This window comes from Apus apus, chromosome Z (assembly GCF_020740795.1).
Source record: "Apus apus isolate bApuApu2 chromosome Z, bApuApu2.pri.cur, whole genome shotgun sequence".
NCBI lineage: Eukaryota > Metazoa > Chordata > Aves > Apodiformes > Apodidae > Apus > Apus apus.
The window spans coordinates 67,065,359-67,083,292 of record NC_067312.1 but is presented as its reverse complement, the minus strand read 5'-3'; positions in this window follow the sequence as shown (position 1 = coordinate 67,083,292).

Below are 17,934 nucleotides of genomic sequence, written 5' to 3'. Positions count from 1 at the left end.
AGCCTGACAGAAACTGATGGCAAGCCTCAAAAAAAGACCACTCATAATCCAGTCAAATTGAGCAACTAAGAAGTACACTGCTTCTCTTTTTAGACCTGACTTCCTCATTATCCAGTTGTTCTTGTCCTGAGAGCAGTTGTCATCAATCAATGCTGTCACCATTACAATCTGGATCAGGCTTCATTCCTGTTTCCTACAGGGCTTGTTCCTGAAGCAGAGGTTTCATAACAAATGTGCCGCTTTGGAGCATCTCTTAAGGCTGGGAGACCAACACTGCTGGGAGTCACAAGGTAACACACACATTGCTGAAACAGCTTTTGAGGCCCACAAGTATACAAAACACACACATACACAAATCTGCAAGAAACAAAACACTGTGTTCAGTCAGCACTGGTTAACACTGTTGTCTAGAGCATGATTTTCAAATAAGCACAGTATTTGTTTTCCTAGCTAGAAGGGTAAAGTAAGCTACAAAGCATCAGACATAAGCCTCTGTCTCATGCTGGGTCACAAAAAAAATCTATGCTCCTTGTGAGCTTGGCAGCAGATGCTGACAGGGTGACTATCAAACACAGGAGTCAAATAAGATAACAGAAACACATGGGATCCCCTAGAGAAAACAGGATAAAACCTCATACCTCCCTTCTGCTTCTCTCAATCTCTCTATGGGATCAAATGGGCTTCCAGTTCCAGAGAATGCCTGCATCAGCATCCTTCTTTAAATTATGAGCACCACCACTTCTCCAGCAAATACCAAGACCTGTCAGCTTTACAGATAAAATTGTTTCGTGAAAGGGCTTCCTGTTTTATTACTTCTTTGCTTAATGTGACAAGATTTCCCTTCCCATTTATACATTATCTGGGAAAAAGGTAGTCAAGGTAAGGTGCTGCCCCATAGTAGTTCCTCTACTCTGCACTTTTCACAGCTCTGGATCTCGGAACACCTCTTGCGTAATAGACAGTGAGAGATATAAGAGTTATACCATAAGGAAAATTAATGAGGGAACACTTTGAAACACACAAAATAGACATTATCATTGCTGCCACTTGCACAATTACACCTTAGCCACTTCTCTTTAATTCTGCCCTATATCCACAACAATGAGAAGCAGAAATATGTCCTTTTGCTCCCTTTGTGGGGGTTCAGACTCCTGAGACACATCATAGGTTAACTAATGTTAGCCTAACTATATTAACATGCCTTTGGCAATATTTTTTTAATTTTCAAACTGAAATAGCTCAAGATCTTCAAACTAGCACAGCATTTACTAAGAATGTGATGTAAGAACTGATGTATTTAAAACACTCTGAGCTTTGTATTAATACTTTATAAAGAGAAAAAGACTAAAATCAGCTTCTTAGATATTAGTACTAATGCAGCAGGATGTGTGCTCACTGCATGCAGCCATTAATATTTTCAGCAAGGTCAGAGGAGATCTCCACCTTGCCTTGCCAAGAGCCTCACCCAGCCATTTCTGCATGAGGCTAGAACTTCTGTGTGAGTTATGCTGTATCTTATTTTAAAAGATTCTAATCTTGATTTAAAGTTTGGAGAATTCCTTATGCCCCTAAGGTAAGTTATTCTAATAGTTAATTACTCTCTCTATTAAAAAAAGAAAAAAAAAGAAAAAAAAAAAAAAAGCCCCTTATTACTTGCTTAAATCTGGCTAGCTTCAAGTTCCATGTACTGGCTTGCACTCTGCTGTTTACTGCTTTAAGACCATTTTGTATCGGAAATCTCTTTCCCATGTAGGCACTTTCTTGTTTTAATGATGTCATTCTTTATATTTCTGAATGAAGTAAGTAGATTTAGTTTCTTAAAATTTCTTACTGCAAGGGGGATTTTTCCCAGCCTCAAATGATTTCTGAAACTCTTCTCCTGCACCCACTCAGATTTTCCAAAATTCATGGTGTGTGTGGACTGCAGGATTAAACACAGTGCTCTGGTGCTGCTCTTGGTTTACAGACTTAATGCCACTTCCTCAGGCCTATTGGATAATCAGAAAGACTATATTTGCTGCCTTGACTACAGAACCACTCTGGAAACACTTGTTCCTATGGGTTACCCACGATACATGGACCTTTTTTGAGGTCACTCTGTTCCAGATTTTGGCAGTCCATGTCCAAATGCCACATACCATTCTTTCTTCTTCAGTTTTGTGGTCTTGCATCTGGGGGTCTATAAGCCAAATGAAGTCAGGTGGATCTTCATAGCTACATTGCCCTCACCAGAATTTCTCTTCTCTAGAAGTTATTTGAAAGAGTTATTTTGCTTTTCATTTTTTCATTGTTGCTGGTTTTATCTAACAACATTAATCAACAACATCTGTTTTCTTTTAAATACATATTTCTTTGCCATATTTATTACCAGCACTTGAAAGCACAGAGCAGAAAGTAAATTTAAGAAAAAATTACATATTTAATTCAAACTTTCCCCCCCCATTAATTCTTTTGTTGTTGTTTAGAGATATACCAATATTTCGACAAATATTGTCAGTTTCTTTTCTTACATTCTTTGTCCTAGTGGAGTTCCACATTTTTTTCCAGACTAAGTTTTGACCTTCTTCCTGACTTCTGACCACTACAGGACTCAGTAGCTAAACTGAGTATGTTTGTGAGCATGTTTGTTTGGAAAACAGTTTTAATTCTAGTTCTCAACTTTAATGCCACATATTTAAAACCTCCAAACTTCTTTCTAGTGTATCTCCGTGTTTAGTATCTACATTTACTGTCAGTAACAATGAGAGTTCTAGCACACACTGATTTTATCATTGCTTTTTTCTTATACTGCTGATTTTGGTGTTAAGACTGAGTTCAACCCCACTAGAGTTTCAGAAAAGATATTGTAACCCCTCTGCCAGCTTGAATTACCCCCCATAAAACATAGCTGGAGAACACTGAATTCACAAAAATCAGCACTGCTTGTCATCTGAAGGTGCCATTTGCCTTCACAGGGATATTAACACCAATGGTTTCTGAAGTATTGTCCTCCAGACCTCCTTTGACTTCAAGACCTCGGTTCCTTCTCTCCCAGATGGCATTGGCATAAGAGATTGAAGTCCCAGATTTAGACCCTCTGAGGCTGTGGATGCTCAATGTCTTTCATGTGAAAATGAAGCAAAGTGGAGTCAGCCTGTTTATTTCAGTTAGTGCTTGGATTTAATGCCTCATTTTCCACAGTGCTTCTCTAATGTAAGACTGCAAGAACTGGTGAGGACAGGTAACACATGCCCACTTGTGAACAGCTTTGCTGCTTTGTACTGCCCAGCAGTTGCCAGTCCAGAATTCTCATGCAATCTAGGACAGAAGAAGGAGAAATACCAGTTATGCTGATTTTAAACCAGAGCATCTGCTCTCACTCACCTCCTAAAATAATGTTCTCCTGACAGAGCTTCCAGGTGACTGGCTGAACAAAAATCACTACAGAGATCTGGAGAATCCATACTGACTTGCAAAAATCAGATCATAGTAAAGCAGTCCCTCACCTTAGACAATATTTGGTGGGCACTTGTGTTTGTAATTTACTATGTGCTCATTTGGTCTCAGTAATGTTGTTTACCCTTTAAATGAGTCAAACAATTCTTCTGAAGCTAAGAAAGACTTGTTGGATTTTTGGCTTGGAAACCAAAGGAATTTCCCTGACCACAGGGAAAATGACTGAATATTGACCCATACAAATCTTTCTTCATGGAGCTACTTTTTAGAGTGGTCATGTGTGTCAAACCAGCAGGAAATTTTTGAACACATACCTTCTGTGAAAAGCTCTAAGAAATCGATTGTATGGCTTCCTAGGAAACATGTTACATGCTCTACAATGGAATGCAGAAACCAGCCAAAGGGGCAGCCTTCGCCATACTTGGAAGACCTCTGCAGTTGAATGCCTGGGATACTTGAAGCTTGTAGGACACTGAGTGCCACCCAAGCTGTGCTGGAGATGACTGTTTCTCTCTCCTGTTGGTCTTTATTTTGGTGTTTTGTTCTGTTGGGTTTTTTCCTGCTCCTGCTCTGCACTGTATTTACCTCTGACCTCTTCCCACAAGTCAGAGGGTCCACGCTTGCAACATAGGACACTATCCTATTTTGACCTAATTTTCTTTGTTGTGCATCAAGATTCTCAAAATGTACTTCAGGATGTTAAAAGAATATGGTCTGTTCTCTAACAGAATTCTGAGAGCAACTACTGAAACTCTTCAGTTCACAGTATGCCTCTACTCACATGTAGATACAGTTATTCACAGAATAAAAGAGGATATACTTTTTATGCTGATTACAAATATTTGATTATTTAAACACTAACCTGAGTGAGGAGTCCTCTACTCACAACCTACTAGGTCCAGTTCGTCTGTTAAATTATGAAGCAAAGGACTAGGTGAAAAATGGAATTTATGAAGAAACAGCAACATGAAAACCAAAGAAATTTTTTTTCTTCATCGTTAGAAAGAATACGAAGAGTGGAAAATTAATCACATGAACATCCTTAAAATCAGAATGGACAGTGATTTAAAAGACACTTTGTTAGGCATTACTGATACAGTTTTTAGTGTATATATGTGCATTCATATATTCATGTGTATGTATACATGTGTAGATACGCATACACAAACACTTAAATTTTTTATTAAAATATATTTCATAGAACTAAATAATGATACAGATGTAGTGCTTTCTTTTTTTTTTTTCCCTTTAAAAAAGGAATTTTCTTTTCAGACATGCAAAATTTTGAAAAATTCCAGACCCTCAAGACTGTATCTTAAGTCTCAATAAATATGTATAATGCCTCTGACACTATTTGCAATATATCAGATAAAGCAGATAATTAAAAATTGTAGTCATTAAGTGTCTGGAGAAAAATTAAAAGTGGAACATAAAATGTGAATCTCTAGCGAGGAAGGAACTGGAAACCAAGTTCATCTCTGTTCAAATATTTATAAAACAGAAGCAATAAATCCTATCCTCTCTCTCTCCATCTAATAGTGTCATTATGCAAGAAAAAGGTTCTTAAAATAATGATGACAAGGCTACTTGTAAACAGTCACTTGCTTATGAAGAAAATATATTTTTTCCAAATAAATTAATTTCAAAATTACATCCTCAAATCACACTGAAGAAGTGAACTGTGATGCTACATAGATGATAATTTATTTCATTCTAACTTGAACCAGGACTCTTACAGCTTTGTTTGGAAAAACGTTGAGAACATCTGAGAAGAAAAGACAAAGTACACCAGACAAACACAAATAACATACCAAAAGTTACCTTCCAAGTCAGAGGCAGAACTACAAACAAACTCCAAACCATCCAGTCTACTGATCCACTTTGTCAAATTCTCAAAAGTTGTATGTGTAATCTGGTGGCACACACTTCCCTCTCCTGCTCCAGTGACATCTCTCTGCAGTTCCTTGTACACATTCCAGGAAACGAGCAGTACCACACCACTGAGGGCTGAAAGGATAATCTCAGGTGACACGTCTCCATCCAGCACGGTTCAGACAATGCCTTGTAATCTATATTGACTCAGCCTCTCAGAAATCAAGAGCTTTGCAATATACAAATAATTGTTTTAGCATAGATCAAATATATTTTGGGCCATTTTTAAAACACCAGACAATAAGAATGTTTCATCCATCAAATATTTGTTTCTGTAAGGTACAATGCAAAATAATTAGGACTGACAGAGATACTATAAATGTGATACATTTATAATGTTACATATTTTCTTTCTCATGTGCTCTGAGTGAAATAGAAACACAATGAAATAGTGAAATATATTATGAATAAATACATGCTCATCTTTATCCAGTGTTCTTAACAAAAGCATTTGCTTTATGGGTAATTCGATTAGGACTGTACTCACTGTTCACACTTCCATCTTATTTCAGCAGTGTCTCTTTGTGATCCTTCTTTGTCATAAAAAACAAGTTTTAACACCTCATTTTGTTCTGCAGAGTAGCAAATAGCCACCAATAATTCAAAACATTACACTGTTCAAATACCTTTACATTTCTTTAGAAGATTTGAGATCTTCATCAATGAGTGTTGGTACATCTCTTAAGGCAGAAAATACATGAGTTAAATCTAGGCTCCATGCAGACATCTCAGCATGGAAGTCACCCATGTATGATGCTATTAAACATGATGAATGCTGAAAGATCATTGACACTTTTTATGCTGATAGAATACAAACCAGAAATCAAGAAGGCAGCCACCGCCCAGTTCATAAAGAAATACCCTGCTGTTCTCCTGTAATTTCTTATCAAAGAACGGTGGCCTTTAATTTAGGTGGGAGCAAAAGAAGCCCTTTGGTTTGCTCGTAATAAAGTAACCCTAGTCCCAGCACATGTTTTTGGTGGAACAAGAAGGAGCCACAGCTTGAATGAGCCACTGAACTCAATTTCATTATATTTAAAGATGTGGTTTCAGCATGTTTATGTAAACAGCAATCTGACTTAGAGCAGGAGGACGGGTCTTGCACACGTGTGAAGATTTTAATATGTGAAGACGGCATTTTATGTTGAGGAAGGGCTGGTTGGGCGCACGATCCTTAAGATAAAATGGATTCAAGCATCATCAGCTCTTTCTGTCAGAGGTTTTGACAACTGCACTGTGGCCTATGCCAGACCACAGAAGCCAAAAGAGTCCGAAGATTGATGCAACCAGGCTTTTCCCAGGAAACAGACATCAACACAATTTCATTCTAAGGTGAACTGGTGTTCCAGATAAGCAAAATGTGTGGCTGGCTCACAAACAGAAAAAGAGAGAAGCATCATATTTCCTTGCAGCTCTCCAGCTGAACAGCTTGCAAAACTATGATTTCAATCTAACATTCATCCATAACCTTACACTCCCATAAATCAATCACCAAGCCCCATCAATAGCAGTGGGAATACGCCAGATATTTAGGCAAGCTGCACCACAAAGCAGTATTTTCTTAATGCTGCATTTGAATCCATAGATGTATCTAAACACGCTTTCCACCTGACAAATTTTTGCCTCAAAAATATTTTGAAGATACGTATAGTCTTTCTAAGTTTTGCTAACTTGAAAAGGAAAATGGCCATGCAATTACAAAGAAACAAAATACATTTTGGAAAAAGAGAGTATGGAATCAGAATGTAAAATAATTTTCCCAATTTTAATTGTATTTTTATTTGTTTACACAAACACATAGTATATATACACATATGCACACAAAGTAATATTTAAATGTGTGTTTGTATACTTACATGTGCATATACGTACATTATATATGTATACCTCCATTGAATCATAAATGTTATACATAAAAGACTTTATTGATTTTATCCTGTTATAAAAATCTTTAAAGGCATTACTACTTAATATATTAACTGTGTTCCTTTGTCTTTTGCGCATTTTAAGATAAGCAGTAGCACTGTTTTACAGTACTTTTCTTCCTTCGCTTAAGTGCCTTTGAATTTCTTAAGTTTTTCTCATTACCTGTGTTTGTTAAAGTGACTTTTAACTTCCTCACTGTTCTCCCTGTCTTATTTCTGATTGTTCCACACATTTAGCTGAATTTCATTAACATGGGCAAAGCATCATACTCCTGCTGAAGAAAGTGAAAAAAAAAATTACCATTTTTTATGGCTGAAAGCATTTATATATTTTGGTACTTTCAGTTTTTTCTTTTTCACTCCCCTTCCCCAGTTCAGCTGCCTCACCAGCTGTTAGTATATCCTGTATTTTTACACATGGTTGTGCCTAGGTCCACATAAGCACAGGATTGCCTTTACTCATGCTGAATGATATCCAGTTTTTCTTAACTCTACATTACCAAAAGGAGCTAATTGCCAGTATCTGGACTAACTTGTTTCAACTGATCTCTCTACACTACACGATAGTTATTTTGGTGTAAAAATGTCCTAGGAACTTATGAGGAATCTCACAGCAAAACTATAATACAACCAGAATAGACCAGGATTTTTCCAAGTCTTTTCAGGCTCTGAACCCTGAGTGATTCTTCCTCTGTCGCCAAATTCAAGGCTTTTTGATCTTCTTGGAGAAGTCTGCAATCACCACAGCTGGAGTTAGACTTGTTGCCAGCAAGGTTTTTGCATTTTCATGGAAAGCTTCTAGAGCCTGTTATAAATCTGCTGAAGTGAAGAGTTATCTGCCCTCTCTTCTGAGGGCTGAGGTGACACTTGCAAATCTTTGTCTCACACACAAGAAAGTTTTGAGAAATGTGTTCCAGTAGTGCCTATACCTGAAGAGATGGGGAACCTTTTTTGATCTCTAATGGAATAAGATTGCATTTGAAAGCTGAACAGAAGAAAACTGAGAGTACATCTAATCCAGTAAGCACAGAAAGCTTTGCTGTTTTATTTGGTTTGGTATGGGCTCTACAGAAAAGCTCTAGAAATTACTACACTTAAAGGGAGACTCTGCAGAGAGGAACTCTTTACCTCCCTTCCCCTCAGTGATGTTTTATGATTTTTATGTAAAATCACAAAGGGAGTAGGAAGGGAAGGGAAGGGAAGGGAAGGGAAGGGAAGGGAAGGGAAGGGAAGGGAAGGGAAGGGAAGGGAAGGGAAGGGAAGGGAAGGGAAGGGAAGGGAAGGGAAGGGAAGGGAAGGGAAGGGATGGGTAGAGGGAGAGAGACGGGAGAGGGAAGGGAGAGGGAAAGGAACTAATTACAGAGTTTAGCTGTCCTAGTCCCTTTCAAGGGGTTGTCACAGTGTGAAATGAAAGGTTAAACAGGTTAGCTGATAGCAGGATAAGATGAATGCCCTGTGTGAATTAACACCAACAGAAGGACCGTTAATGCTAACACATCATTACCATAAAAATGGCTTTTGATAGGCTGAACAACAGTGGTGTGAGTTATCAGAGTTCCACCTGAAAAGTCATTAAGAGCACAGAGCTACTGTCTTTGTCAATATCAGATTCAGATTTTCTCATTCTTTCTCAGAACAGCTCAGCATCACCATTTGCTAAGGGAGTGACTTATGGAAATGCCTCCAGATCTGATGTGCAGTGGAGACCTGCCTGCCAGGTGCAGTTTACAGGATGAATGACCATCTCAATTATTTCCTAAGGTGAAACAAAAGGAGTGGGCATAAAGAGACATAAATAATTTGGGTCTATGTCCTGCCTGAGACCTATGCATATGCTCATCTTCAGGGACCAACTGTGTGAAATTCTATGTCCATTTACAGGATAAACAAATGCAAATAAAAACATAAGAACTGCAAAATCCAGTGACAATTTGGTGAGGAATGCACAAACAATTAAACCTAGTGTTGCTTTTATTGTAGCTCCCATGACAGAGACAGGACTAAGCACTTATCATTTATACACATCATTTGCAGCCAGTAAATGTTAGGAATATTTATTATTTCACATACCAATAGCTCTGGGTTTTCTCTCAGCCAGCATGTCATCATTCTTCTTTTACTAGAGTTTCTCCTCCAAGTCCACAAAAGTCCATTAACTCTAAAACACACTGAGAGTGTTATTTTCAGCTAAAAGTACCACCAAGGAAGGAAGTCATAGAGCTCAGATGGTAGTATTTCCTTGATCCACTCAACTGCCCCAACACCCACACACTGGCAAGAAATGGGAATACCTCCCTAACCATTAAAATTACTTAGCTTCAAGGGCTTCCCTTCAGCTGAGGAACTGTTGGGCCAAACGTCAATGTATTTTGAAAAAGAGTTGAACATAAGTAAAAGACACAGATAAAAAAAAAAAAAAAGAGTTACAAAAATAGATCTCACTCCATTGAAGTACTGAAACCTCAGCTTAATTATAAGTATATAAAGCAACACCTTGTATATAAATGAACCTATTTTGAGCCTGAATTTAAACATAGTCAGAACAGCTTGGTGGGGTTAGGATCATAAATCACAAACATCTAGGTACATGGTTATTTGGTTTTCTGTGGATTTAAATAAGGAGGTGTATATTTATGTTTTAGATCATTGTTTGTTTGTGCTCTACCATCAAACAACTGGACTTGGACACTTCACGGAATCCAGCATTTCCAGGGATTCTCATGAGAACCACACCTGTGGTATAAGTGTGAGATGGATCCTCATTAGAAGGTACATGGAAATTTGCTTTTAGATACCATGTTTTTCTCAATCTGAGGAGACAGTTCTCTTCACTCAGGCATAAGGTGATCCTTTAGTCCACCTCAGACATATCATTTTTCAAATACTTAAATAAACTGCTAAATATAGAAAGATCTGGCTTTATCCAATGGCATTGTCCACATCCTTTACCTAGGGAAGTCTCCATTTGTTATATCAGTGCCTGTAGTAAAGCAAGTGAACTTTATCTTCTTGTGCTTGGGCATTAAGTGAACTCGATCACTTCTTTCTTTGTAGGTGCACCAGAAAGTTCTGTTACCATATGTTGAGTCAGGGCTAAATGATTGTGGCAGTGATGCTTTCATTTTATTTTTGCAGTTTGGGACATGAGTTGTTAAAGCCTCCCCACATCCCACCACACCCCTGAAATGAAACAATTATTAATGCATGTTTCACTTAATGATATTAACCATTCTTATGTAATTTAAATAATATTTATTGAATAAAAATATTTGAATATCAAATAAGAAAAAAATAAGAAAAGTTAAATAAAAATAATTAATATTTATAATTTTGAATTTTTTACAAGGAAAGAGAGATTCTCCATATTCTTTATTATATCAGCATTTTTTACTTTTCATGGTTTTCTTTCAGTGGATATTTATGTTCTTGGTGGTTTGCATTTAGTATTTCGGTTTTATTGCAACACTGTGCTGTTAAATTGGTCATCAGGGAACAGTATAACGTCAGTCCAGATGGAACATGACGGAATGACAACCAAAAATATGGTGTTAGTTTGTAAGGATGGGTCATTAAGGCAAGAAATGTTGAAAAGGACTGAACAGGCAATAAAAAGATTGGAAGAAAAACATGAAGGAAAAAAGGCAAGGGTGTGAATGTTAAGATTTCAAGATACAAATGTTGTTGCACTGAACTAGATCATAAAGCAAATGGAATTTCAGAGCACATGAAATCTGAGTTGTGTCAAATCAGAGCTCTATATGGAAAAATAAAAAATCACAAACTGTACTGGAAACAGGTTTAGGCTGCATGTTTCTAAAAGTAAAGCTTACAGCTAGCTTCCCATGTTATTTAGCACATACTTCATGCTAAAAGAACATCCTGTTTATACATCCACAAGTCACCTACTTCCTTAACTAGCACATGTGCACATTTTCCAACAAAAATACCCTCCTGTGGCAAGGCAGTCCAACTAAGTCTTCAAATATTGTTGGTATTTTTGTTTTCATTTTGAAGCAGAGAAACCACCTGGAGGGAAGCTCTTCTAGTTTTGTTTCTACGCAACAAAAAGGAACTGGTTGCAAATTTAATAGATCAGGGAGAGATTGAAGTGTTTAATTAATACCTTTATTGCATAATGCATAATGAAAGATCAGATATGAGCAGCTGGCAAACACTGTATCAACACCAAGAGTTACAACCTTTTATATTGAAAGGACTCAGTCTGGGCTAATACATTTCATTCCAAGACAATAGTCTAATTCTATACAAGAAAACTAGAAAGTGGAAGAACATATATTCTGGATTATCTCATGTTGTTTGATCACAAGCATAATATTATATTCTCTCAACTTCCAAAATAGGGAAGACACCTGGAAGCTGCTGATTGGCTGGGACTACCTCTGTAAGCATGTCTGGAAATGTTTTAGGAGCTAGTCTAGACTGAAAATCTGGGGGGAACTGCTCATACAGTTAAACGATACAGATATTGTTCCAGCACCTAGATACAACCTCTGGTACTGTTCAGCCCAGTAGCATAAATGTTTGATTGAAGCAATCTCAGGCTCTTAATCTGCATATAATGAAGTGCTTCATCCACGCTGCATTTCATGTTCTTTTGACCACCTCATTCCAGGTGCAAGAACACCCTAGTCTGCATTCCTTAGTTTCTTCTACATCAAAACAAGGCCATAAGGGCTGGAAGTTGAACATTAAAATCTCGTCTGAAAATACTGTCAGGTGAAGAATAAGAACTTACTTGGATACAGGGTTAATGAGGTTTAACTTCAATCTTCAGAAAAATTCTGGGATAAATATGTATAAGTACCTGGAAGAAACTAAGGAAATGAGTAAATTACAAACATGGGTTTGTCAAGCATAAATAATTGCAGATAATATAATTTCTTTTGATGATAAAATCAAAGCTTCTATCCATTGAGAAATAATAGTTACAAAGCAGCTTGTACCCAAAGAAGGCTCCTAAAAGGGTTTTGTGTGATGTTTTTTGACATCCTTCAGCCCAAGAACATGAACTGTGAAATGGTATAAATGGTATAAAAACTGCTTGGAAAAAGCACTTAGAAAGCATTAGGCACAGTTCATTATTAAAATGAGAGGAAGGACAAGAAAACATTCTTTAGGTGCCACTTTATTCTTGGTCCTGTCCGATGTCTTTAGGAATGGCTAAAATGGAATAATACAAAGTAAGTTTATAAAATCTGCACGTGAAAAAGCAGGGTGGTACTGAAACAACTCTGAAAAAGCATATAAAATGTTCTGAAAATGGTCTAACCTTAATAAAAAGAAGGGCAATATTCTTTCCTCAAGCAGGGAAAATCAGAGATGCAAGATGAGGAGCAATGTGCACGGGAGCACTTCTTCATCTATGCACCAGGGCTGAGGTGTTTCAAAGCTGAACATAAACCAGTAATGTCACAGCTTTGGGAGAAAAAAACACTCAGAGGTTTGAATGTAACTTTGTCCAAGAAAGCATAGAAAGTTATGTTCCCTGTGTTTTACCCAGCATATGCCTAACCAGCATGTGTTTCAAGAAATATGCACACTAATTGTTAAAAATGCGGAAGAGGTCAATGGGAATGAAAAACAATGAGAAAACTAATCCTTCAGAGAAGGTTTCAAAAGCTGGCATCAGTTAGCCTGAAAAGAGAAAATAAAAGTGGGAGTTATGAGAAAACATACATGAGGATCTTCCAGGAAACAAGGAAAGTGCATCTTCTAGGTAATGTATGCAATCTCCATCCCTTGAGAGCTTAAAAATGAGATTAAACAAATCTCATTCTGAAATTACATAGATATAGATTATTTGACTTTGGCACAGGCATTGGTCTACTTTATGTCTAGAAGTTCTTTCCAGCCCTATTTTTCAATGGTTATAAAAAGTCTTTGAGCACTGTCCGAGTGAAATTGTGGATTGTTTACTAAGTCATATTTTTTCTGTAAAAGTTGATGAAAATCTAGAACTGGAAGGATGTCCAAAAATGAGTGGACTTATAATAATTTTTGTGTGTGAAATCACTGAGGGTAGAATACATGCCTCAGGTTACAGTTTTGTATCCCTCACAATGCTTCAGCATTGCGCCTTTCACTAAACAGTTTTCTGGAAGGACCCAAGTTGTCCTGTAAAATTTACTGACACTAAATTCAAGTTTGTCTTCATTGCCTGCACTAATCCAATTATTTTTTAGTCCATTTCTTTAACACTATACAAAACTTTAGATTATGCTAATCTCCTAAAGCAGGTGGTTAGTTCACTACTGTTCTGAAAACCATACAGAACAAAAACATAGTAATGCACTTAAAAAAACTGGGAAAATACTACCCCTTACCTTCCCTTTTCTCCAAAAGACTCTAACCATGAAATTAAAACAGGCTTCTAACCTAAGCTCCTGCTCAGATGTGACAAAATCTACAGGGAAATCTGTGAAAACCTTCCTTTTTATGTTATTTGTGTAAAAATAGTTTTTTGCATACTATTTTAGCTAAAATTTACAGATGCAAAGGAAAATGTAAAGACAGCACCTACTAACAGTTAAAATGACAGGAAGGAAGTACAAGGAATATCAAATAACAGAAAGACACTACCAGATACCAAAGAATCATTAGGGTTTTTTTTAAAGTCTTCGCTTTATCAGTACAAAAGTTTAGGTCTCTTTTAAAAAGTTCAGGTTTTTTTTTTTTTTTCACATTTTGACATGTGACATGTGAATGAATAATTTTAATGAATCTCTGAGCAAACTGAAGGCAATGTTGAAAGATGTATGTGGCAAATAGCAGTACTTGTGCTGAAATACATGTAAAAATAATTAAGTCCAGTGCAAAGGTTCATCCCATATACCTTGGAGGGCTGAATTCAGAAGACGGAGTGTAACCTAAAAAACTGAAAAATAGCAAGCATGGTGACAGATGTATGTAATCTTGCTCTATCAGAGATAGTGGAAGTTGCAAAACCACACACCTCCTGCTTTCTTTTGAAGCCAAATTTTCTATGTATGCAGAATGCATAGCAAAGGTTTTGTCTTCTTATCTTTGCTATCTGTAGAACTGGAACCTGTCAGAACGCAACCTGCTAAGCACCATGGTACAAACTGTGAAACTAATGAAGAATAGTAACTTAAAATAAATGTTAACAAAAATAAACAAAACAAAAAAATGCACTCTAAATATTAATTTTCCTTCAAAAATCTGGCCAGGTTCCATCTCAGCTGTAGCCTACATACAATTCTTACTTTCTTGCACTGTTTCTTGAAAAAGTTCCATAAAATTAAACATAATACAATATTATTTTTTCCAGTCATATTTATTACTAACTTAATTATATATTTACAGATGGAGACAAACTAGGCGCTTCTTTGGATAAATCTGCTAAAATAATGACATAAAAAGTATTATTTTAATGACCCTGAGTAATTTTACAGGAAACTAAATTTCAAGTTACAAGGTTACAAGAGGGTATAAACGTGTAATCCCTCTGCCATACTTTATCTCATGCCACGTTCTCTTACTCTTTTATATGAAAAAGAAAGACAGATGGGCAGACAGATAGATTAACATTGTGAAATTAATGATCATTACCACCACCTGACATCATCATTTCCTCATGTAAGAACATGATGGCTTACACACTGGTTTGCCAGGTGCATGTCTCTCCATTTATGCTTGGAAAAATGCTCCTACGCCAGGAATATGACAACACAACAGCGTGATCATGTCACAGGCAGGCACACCTATCTGGGTTTTCTTTGAGCCACTATTACTAAAATGACTGTGACAACCTGGTGGCAACAAGTCTATTAATCTCCCCTTTGCCTCCTGCTTGGGACAGGTTCTTGTTTGACACCAAAACTTATACTGGCCATTATTTGAGCTGTGCCAGCTTGATTAAAACTAACTCAAATATTTTTACTCAGACTTCATTCACATCTCCATTTAGTCGTGCAAAAACATTTCAGGGAACACCACCGTTTTATATATGAACAGAGTACTCAAAGTGGCAGATCTTTTGTTAGCAGAAAGTATATTGTTCCTCATTTTGCACTCAGACTCTGGAACTGGCTGAAAGCTTCACAGGAGTGGAGTGAGTGAACAGCTGTATTCTGTCAGTTATATATCTGAGAAAACTAACAAGTATAAATTAATCTATCCTGGATTGTTTGTGATTTATGATTCCTTAACTTGCCAAACATTTCAAAAAGCAACATGTGACTAATATATGGGGGTTTTAATTTTCTTTGTCTTTTTCATTTACAATATCCATTCTTCTTCCAACTACATAACATAACCTCCCTTGTGGGAATCCTGCCATTGCTAGCTAGGGGCAGTCAGGTACAGCAGTGTTCATGGTGGTCTCGTCTTACATGCAGAGAAGTAACCTAGTCAGAGTTCAAACCTCACTTCAGCTGAAGACTTATTTTCCTCATTTGCAAAGCTTTCCTTCAAAAGGTTTAAAATCTTTTAGAGGCTTCCTCTCCACTGTCACCAGAAAGCAAGGTCGATGTGTGCATAAACACCTGAGGTAAGTTTTCACCAGACTAGCTCAGACAGGTAAAAACCATGAAGACATTATTTCAGAAGTTGGGCTTTTATAGTCTTTATGCCAAACTTTTGCTGATACATTTATCTGAAATAGTTTTGTGTCTTGGCTTCAACCTTACTTTCTTGAAGGTAACCCATTTATCCATAACAAGTGCTTGTGACTAGAGAATTTTTCCAGGTTTTGGGTACATGTCCAAATATAACTCCTAATAAAACAGATGCCCAGCTAAGCGATTCTAAAAATCTTGTTTAGAAAGGGCTATAAAAATGCATGTATGACTGCTATCACCATCTGAAATTCCTAAAGAGTGACAGAATATCATCCAGCTACTACAGAATTATGGAGTTTATTGCCAAAGCTTTCAGAACTTTGTATAAGTACATAATTAAGTATATATAAACAAATAAAGATGTCTATGCATGAATATGTACAGGACTGAGTAGCTGAGAATGTAGGGTAGGTGACAACCTTGAAGGCAGGTCTGGTCTGAACTGGATCTTGTAGCTCTACTTGGAGCTGTAAATTACAGTACAGAGGTGGATTTATTCCCCAGTTCACATACATGGAACAGGAGAATAAAGCAAAAAGTGAGAGAGCTGAATTTATACTCATGCAGCGCCTTCAACTTTAAGGCACGTTGCTTAATCTTGATTAAATTTCTCCACCCCCAGAAGGCCAATCAAGCCAAACAATGCAGGAGTTCTCCCTTGCAGGGTTTCTGCTGGCAGTAGGAGTGTCTCCCTCCAATCATGCAGCTCCTCCAGGAGGGCCAGACACAGTGTAGCCGACCCTGCCCACTCCTTGCTGCCTTGGCAGAGGGCCCCAGGGAGTAGAGGGGAGATAGCATCCTGTGCACTCCCACAAGGCATCACTCTGCCTTTCTGGCCACTTCCTAAAATGAAGGAGGCTACTGCCTTATCTCTGGATAATAGCTCAGCAAACCAACAAGAGGCTCAAAGGGTCGCTTTATACACGAATGAGCATCTGGTCTTTTGTCTCCTCAGTCTTCCCACAGAGTGGTCCAAACTGTCCTTCTTTCTTCATTCAGTGATTTAATTCCCAAGGTGAAATTTGCATCCCCTCAACTCCAGCAGTACCTTGGATTTGTGCTAGCACAAGGAGGAATAGCATATACATCTCTCCTACCTCCCTCCACCCAGACACACCCTTCATTTGGAATGGAAACTTAGACTTTTATTCAAATCTTCATCTACTTGTTGCTATTGACTAAGGAGAAGGGAGTGAGAAGTTCTGGTCTTCCAAGCAGCTGTAAGTCTTAATTGGTGCCAGCAAGCAATAATTTACATAGTTTGCTTGTTTAAATTACCAAAAAAAAAAAAAAAAAGTATATATATATATAAAAAATAAGTCACTCTATCCAATAGCAAGGGGGGCAAAGGAGAAGGAATGTCTACCAAACAAATCACAATATAGTGTGAGGAGTTTTTTTTCCAAACCTGTTTGGAAGGAGTGTTAATAGCCACACATTCAAAAATGTGTTGACATCATCACAGTGATGGGCTGTGGCCCAAGGATTACCCCAGGGACAGCAGCTTGTTCCAATCAAGAGCAGAAGAGCAGTGTAGAAAACAATGAAAAACATTCCCTCCTGTGAGATACAGATCCAAGCTGCTTATGAGCCATAACCACTGTGCAGGAATATTCACTGAGAGATGAATTGTCTTGCAGTGACCTGCAGGGAAGGTATTTTGTAGACAAAATGCCATGGTGAATAGGTCTAACATGCTTTATCTCACTCACAGCTGTCTATTTTACAAGCAGTGCTGACTTTGGGCCTGTTGTACATGCTGTGTAAATAGTCTATAACACATTTTTGCATAGGGATGGTCTTTTTATTTCTTTTGTATTTTACAATACATGTTACAATGGACACATACTGACTTGGAGACACCACTGTGTGAAGGGGGTCTTGCAGTGTGAGCATCCGCTTAAGTGCTGGTCACTTGGAAAGGCTCTTGTGGGTCCCTGAATTTCAGAGTATCTTGAAAACTAATAGACCAGACTTCACTGAAACTTCTTATATTTAAAATCACAGACATTAAAAATTGATCAGTGTAAATGTTCATTGGA